Source organism: Homarus americanus, unplaced genomic scaffold, assembly GCF_018991925.1.
Source record: "Homarus americanus isolate GMGI-L3 unplaced genomic scaffold, GMGI_Hamer_2.0 scaffold24430, whole genome shotgun sequence".
NCBI lineage: Eukaryota > Metazoa > Arthropoda > Malacostraca > Decapoda > Nephropidae > Homarus > Homarus americanus.
In genome coordinates this window covers 97,501-105,000 of record NW_024753068.1, presented here as the reverse complement: position 1 = coordinate 105,000, position 7,500 = coordinate 97,501, and the positions used below count along the sequence as shown (strand labels likewise).

General features: G+C 39.2%; 1 protein-coding gene and 1 long non-coding RNA gene across 2 annotated transcripts in view; one reads left to right on the top strand and one right to left on the bottom strand.

Moving 5' to 3' along the window:
- Positions 1-7,500, top strand: part of LOC121855257 — a 101,757-nt gene that overhangs the window by 61,677 nt on the left and 32,580 nt on the right. The gene's annotated exons all lie outside the window — the stretch shown is intronic.
- Positions 1-7,500, bottom strand: part of LOC121855256 — a 73,540-nt gene that overhangs the window by 60,206 nt on the left and 5,834 nt on the right. The window contains exon 2 of the mRNA XM_042350141.1: positions 6,377-6,444. The gene's annotated coding sequence lies outside the window, so the exon portion shown is untranslated. The remainder of the gene's footprint in view (positions 1-6,376; positions 6,445-7,500) is intronic.

Here is a 7,500-nt window from a genome sequence, read left to right as displayed (position 1 = left end):
AATCCTATCAGCTAACTGTGAGGGCTCGCTTACCCCTCCACCCTCTTCCTCCTCTCCCCTAACGTTTGAAGCTGTGGGGATATATCGATGCTATTTTTGAGTCCTCTAGTTAGTTAGATATGCTATTAAATCCCCCTTTACTAGGAATAAAAACTAAGGTAAGAATCTTTGAGGTTGTGAGTCGAGAGATCAAACGCCAACACAGACGTTGAAAAAGAAAGGTTCGGAATTCTTTGGAGGTAAAAATTGGCGGATAACCTTCACTTGTTTTTGGTGGCGATTCTACATTGGTTTCCACGAGTCGCTGCTACATTTACACTGGGGCTGCACTTTTTTTTTTAATCGTGTTTTTCAGGTTCCAGTATTCTCAAGTATTAGCTATATCAACCCTCGATAGAAGCCAGTTATAAAAAGACAATACTACAATACCGTAACTTATTTTTATTTACACGTAAAGGCCAAATTAAACGTGTTTTTAATCTTGGAAAATACTTACTTAACCCAACACCTTCCTTCATGGCGGCGTCAACATTAAAGAGAAACATTATTATTATCATCACTGTTTTCGGATAAAATTATATTCATGGTTCCGTTGATTTAATTTCCAATATTAACGTTGTTCTTATACTTCTTATCGTTTATTATTATTATTATCTTGTCTTTCTTTCTTTTTTCTCCCTTATTCCACAGTTATTGGATTCCGATAATTGCTCTCTGATTTTATCTTACGTTTTTCTTATTGTTTACTTACGATGGTATCTAACCCTTTACCCCCGATTGTTTTTTGGGGAATATTTTCTAACATTGGCTGCTGCGTTTTTCTTCCCATTAGGTTAGGTTAGGTTAGGTTAGGTTAGGTTAGGTTAAGGTAGTTGGGATTAGGATTGATTTGGGTTAGATTAGGTTAAGGTAGTTTGATTAAAATTATGATAATGTTTACAGTAATAATAACCATAATAGGAGTAAAATAATCACCAGCTACTCAAAAACAAAAGCAGTAACAATAATTACAAAAATAACAACAACAACAACACCAACCAACAAATAACAACAACAATAACACCCAACAAATAACAACAACAATAACACCCAACAAAAAACAACAACAATAACACCCAACAATAAACAACAACAATAACAACAACAATAACAATAACAACAACAATAACACCCAACAAATAACAATAACAACAACAAACGCTTGAGAATCAATTATTATTTGTTGTTATCTCGTCATCATTAATCTCTTGTTTGTTTTTATTTCCACCCAACAAGTTTTTATTTGTTTGTTTACCCTGACACACGTACAATGACATTATGTATTGGTGCTGTGTGTTGAAAGGTTGGCTATCCTGGTATTGTCTGTTTGGCTCTGTTTATAGGTCACGTCCAGCTCAACTTTTGTGTGTGTGTGTGTGTGTGTGTGTGTGTGTGTGTGTGTGTGTGTGTGTGTGTGTGTGTGTGTGTGTGTGTGTGTGTGTGTGTTTAACCCCCATTCTTAGTAAACATTCTTTCCTCGATACGTAAATGCGTTCACAACACCTTCAGGCTCTTGGGCATTGAAGGTCTAATGTCACACCGGAGACTCACGCCATCTCTGTCACACGCGAGAACCTCCCTTTTCCCCCCTCCACCCCTACCTCTCCCCTTCCCCCCTTACCTCCCTTACCTCCCCTACCTCTCTTACTGTTATTTCTCTTTTCTCTCAGCATCCTACTCCTCCTCCTCCTGCTCCTCCTGCTCCTCACTTGCCTAAACGAGAAGCCATATGACCCAATTTCTTCTCGGAGTTCCAGGACGCGGGAGGATCATCCGGACGCAACACTTGAGGCAGCTTTTCCATTCTGTTGCCTCGCTTGTTAAATCATCACCTTCAATCACTCACTACAACGACACAAACCATTTATCCCCCAATTTCCCGTGCCACTGCTGCCCCAGAGACCTTCCTCCTTCCTCCTCCTCCTCTTCCCCCCCCCTTCCCCCAAGTCTTTTTTCCTTACGTAGCGCAGGAAACAACTTGTCCCTCATTTGTGACCCAGAGTTGTCTCTGTCTCAAGGCCTACACACACACACACACACACACACACACACACACACACACACACACACACATGATCTTACCTCCATCTCGTTGATTACATTACCCCGTGTTTTTATTATTTATTAATCGCTTACTTTTTCTGACCTAATTCTGACCCACCTTTCCTGACCCAATCTTTTCCTGACCCAATTTTCTGAACCACCTTCCTGACCCACCTTTCCTGACTCCACCTTACCTGACCCAATTTTTTCTGGACCCACCTATCCTGACCCCACCTATCCTGACCTACCTTTCCTGACCCACCTTTCCTGACCCACCTTTTCTGACCCACCTTTTCTGACCTACCTTACCTGACACACCTATCCTGACCCACCTATCCTGACCCACCTTTTCTGACCCACCTTACTTGAACCCACCTCTACACTCCCCTACTGGCTTAACAACCCTTGACCATATGTATAAAAGAGAAAAAAAAGAATTAACACAATCCCTACAAAATATTCAGTAATTAAACGATAAGGAGTTAAAAAAAATCCTCACTACTCAAAATCAACCCATAACTGAAACCAATAATTGACCCAAGAAAAAAAAATTATGGGAAAAAAGTAAAAAAAGGGAAAAAAATTGATGAATGAGAATAGAAATAAAAGGCAATGTACCTCAATTTCCGGTAAACACACACACACACACACACACACACACACACACACACACACACACACACACACACACACACACACACACACACACACACACACACACACACACACACACACACACACACACACACACACACACACACACACACACACACACACACAGACACACACACACACACACACACACACACACACACACACACACACAGACACACACACACACACACACACACACACACACACACACACACACACACACACACACACACACATACACACACACACATACACACACACTCTCTCTCTCTCTCTCTCTCGTTGTAATTTTAAATCCAAACTGTAATTTCAGAGGTTGGGCGGAGAAACAGGAGCCTAGCAAGTCGTGTGAGACTTAATTGTCCAGAAGAACTTTATTACGCTAGGCTTCTCTCTTAATGATGATGATGATGATGATTGTGGTTTGGAGGAAATTTCAACCCACACTGAATTCTTTTGGGTTTCTTTGAGGCGTAAATCATCAAGTCCCGTTAACTGCTTGGTAAATGATGCAACGATGGTTAATGATTTAGTTTATTTTTTTCCTCAGAGATTGAGGAAAGGGGTGTGTGTGTGTGTGTGTGTGTGTGTGTGTGTGTGTGTGTGTGTGTGTGTGTGTGTGTGTGTGTGTGTGTGTGGTGAGAGAGAGAGAGAAAGAGATTTTTCATTTCGCAACAACAACGAGGGAAGCTAAGTATGTTGTATAAGGTAAGAGGAGTTAATATTTGCCCCTTAACGAGAGAGATAAATAATTAGAGAAGGGGAAGAGAAGGAGATAAAGACACAAGTAGAGAAAGACGAATATTTTCCCCAGAGAGAGAGAGAGAGAGAGAGAGAGAGAGAGAGAGAGAGAGAGAGAGAGCTCACACTAATGAAGGTGTTCACGCACACAATATTTTTCCATTAGTAGTCATAACAGGTAGTGACATTTAATAACTCTCTCTCAACACACACACGTACACACACACACACACAAATATACATTCTCGTGCACCAGACAAGACTACCCCCACCACCCCCACCACCCCCCAGAAACCACCCCCACCGCCAAATTCACCCTCAAATATAGTTGTCATTATTTTCTCCCCAAATGGACTTGTTATATACGCTAACTAAGTCGGAACTGGCCTGTAATTCACGCGTTCTGTTATGTTATTGCCCCTAAATGCGATTGAGTGTTATTTGGTGTGATTTTATGGGTGTGTGGGAAGGTAGTTAATTAGTTATCCAGGTAATTATATGGAAGGGTACAAGGAGGTGATGAGGATGTATGATGTTTTGTTGTTGTTGACTTGATTGAATTTGTTGTTGTTTTTGTTGTTGTCTTGGTTGTCTTTGTTGTTGTTGTTGTCTTGTTGTTGTTGTCTTGGTTGTCATTGTTGTTGTTGTTGTTGTCTTGGTTGTTATTGTTCTGGTTGTTGTTATTGTTCTGGTTGTTGTTATTGTTCTGGTTGTCTTTGTTGTTGTTTTTGTTTTAGTTGTCTGTCTCTCAGGGAGGTAAGTATCGTAGCTAGATGTCTCAGTACTAAAACAATCCAAGCCATGTATCTCAGCACCACTACCCCCAGCGATTATTTTATATCCCACATACTCCCAGCCTTCTTCTTTCTTCTCTCTCTCTCTCTCTCTCTCTGTCTCTTCTGTCCCCGTGTACAAAAAAAGAAACCTGCAGGAACGTCCAGAGCACACACACACGCACACACACACACACACACACACACACACAGGGAAGTAATAAGCATCACACATCACCAGAGAATTAGTCCTCTAATGCCTTCATATGATATTCAGAAATCTTAACCCTGCATATCTTTTTCTTTCTCTATCTTTCTTTTCTATCTTTTATCCATCTTTACTCTCTATCTCTCTATCTGTCTATCTTTATCTCTTTTCTTTCTCTCTCTCTCTCACGGTATATTTGCGACGGTGCCAAACTTCCGACCAAATATTGACACTCGACTCCACGCTAACGATGTAATTACCTGATGGGTTGACGGAGACTTGGCACCTGCGCGGCTCTATGGTGGTTTACGTCACGAGGTCACGAGGTCATGTGGTCAGAAGGGAAGGGGGGGGGGGTTACGAGGTTGATTTGTCAAGAAAACCACGTGTCTTGTGGTGATTGGTCAAAGAAACCACGGGTCTTGGAGGTTAGGTTATGCGTAATGATTCAATGTTTATTATTTTTATTATCAATATTTTATTATAGTTTTTATTATTATTATTATTATTATTATTATTATTATTATTATTATTATTATTATTATTATTGTTACTCTTATTATTATTATTATTATTTATTATTATTATTATCACTTATTATTATTTATTATTATTACTATCATTATTCTTATTATTATCATCATATCATATTAATGTGAAATTAAAAATAAAATTCCACGCTACTTTATTTACCATAGTACCTCAGTAATGACTTTCCCAACCTATATTTTATTATTTAATTAACAAAAAACATAATTTGGTGGTTGGTGAGCCGGGTTTTATAATTAATTTTGGGTAAATAAAATATTACCATTAATTTTTTTAAGTGTTTTTTTGCTCATATTCTTGTTTTTCATTACAGGCGTCACTTAAACTATCCGAATATGGTTAGGTTAGGTTATCGTACTCAAATTGGCTGTCATGATGAGTACTAGGTAAGGTTATCGTACTCAAGGGGGTATAGGTTGTTATACTCAGAGGATAATGTAATGTAATAATGACCTATGAACGCACACACACGCACACACACACACACACACACACACACACACACACACACACACACACACAGAAGAAGAGGTCAATAAAGAGGAACAATAAAACAAATGTGAGAGTAAATAAGGAATAAGAGTGGAGAGAAAGACAGTAAGAGTCTAATTTCCTCTTTAATCTTGAGTTTGGGCGATTGAGGTCATTTGTGTGTGTGTGTCTGTTTTGTCTGTCTGTCTTGTGAACGAATACGTATGTGTGTATGTACGTGAGAGTGAGAGAGAGAGAGAGAGAGAGAGAGAGAGAGAGAGAGAGAGAGAGAGAGAGAGAGAGAGAGAGATGATAAACAAGAAGAAGAAGAATTAGATCCAGAACATAAACAAACACGTCACCGCCAATTACCTAAGTAGAGGCAGCATCAGCACTCAGTCACCGAGGAACTATCTCACTGTCAACACTTGAGGCTCGGAAGACGCAAGTTGAAGAAGAAGAAGAAGGAGGAGGAGGAGGGGGGGATGATGGATGGAGTAGGCAAGATTTAAGGAGGGGGAGGGTATGGTGGGGAGGGGGTGTGGATGATGGATGAATTAAGGGTGTGGATGTATGTTAGGGGGTGATTATGGTGGAAGGGGACGGGGAGTTAGTGGGTAGGGGGGGGGCTAGTGGGTGGTAGGAGTAGAGGGAATGTCCAAGGGGAAACAGAAAATGGTGAAGTTAGTGAGGAATATACAGAAGAGGTAAGTAGATGGAGAGAGAGAGAGAGAGAGAGACGTAACGGGAAACAAAATCTGACGTCAAAATATATACAAATAGTGTCTTGTGAGGGGTCAAGTTTTTCAATTTATTATTTATTTATTTATTCATTTATTGTATTTTAGGACACGTAATAAATAGTAACTTAAATATCAATAGGAATAAAGTGACTTACCTTGTATCTCTTATATAAAGGTGTTGACAGCAGCCACCTTGTCTTGATGAGCGCAGGTGTGTGGGCCACTGATAGAAGAGAGAGAAAAAAAATAATTAACCAATTATTTCATCTATGTATAATTTGAAATAATTATACAGGGAGGAGTTTTATCATTCAAAGGGTGTGATTATAGGTAGATCGTTTTATATAATTTGTGTCATTTAGAGAATAATTAAAAGGTTTACCTGAAGATTATAGGTGACCCAGTTTATTTTACCTGATGATTGGTGAATACCTTACCTCGGGGGTTAGGTTACTTTAGGTTAAATTAGGTCAGGTCAGGCTAGGTTAGTTTAGGTTAGGTTAAGTTTAATTAAGTTATCGTTACTATGTTTTAGTCATCAGGTGAGATTAGCTTGGGTGCTTAATCTTCAGGTGATCCAAAAACTCAATCTTGCTGCCACATACCACCACGATAGGAGGAGGAGCATAGCGTGAGGTGACAAGTAGAGGTATGCTAGAGTGGTATGCCAGGCACGGGGTATATCAAGGCATATCTCCACTCTTTATTTTCTACTTCATAGTTGTACAGACAGCAATGTGTGTGTGTGTGTGTGTGTGTGTGTGCATTCTTACATTATATATATTACAGGTAAGAAAAATGTAATAAAATAAGAAATTATAATCAGGTGAACAAACAAGACACAATTACACACGATTATATTACCTGTTAATTGTGTCATAATTGGATCCTTACCCTCAATAATTAAGGAGGAGTTTTATCACCCATTATAACCCACTAAACTACCATTAAACACATTGACACGTAACAACTCACTCTACCATAGACACAGTACCATTGGTGATAATACTCGTATGTGTTCTATATATTTATCTAAGTTATTCCAGTGTGTTTAGTCATCAGAAATCCTTATAATATATAGAATCTATACCTCATTAATCACTATGTAATTATAAACAAGTGTTGTGGTGATGAAAAATGTGGTTGTTGTTGTTGTCGTCATTCTCTTAAATCATGTTCGTGGATCCGGGGTGGTGACGGGGTGGTGAGAGGGGCCATGACGATAATTTAGATAGGGTGAGAGACGCAGTAAATACGTATGAGGACTAATCATCACTAT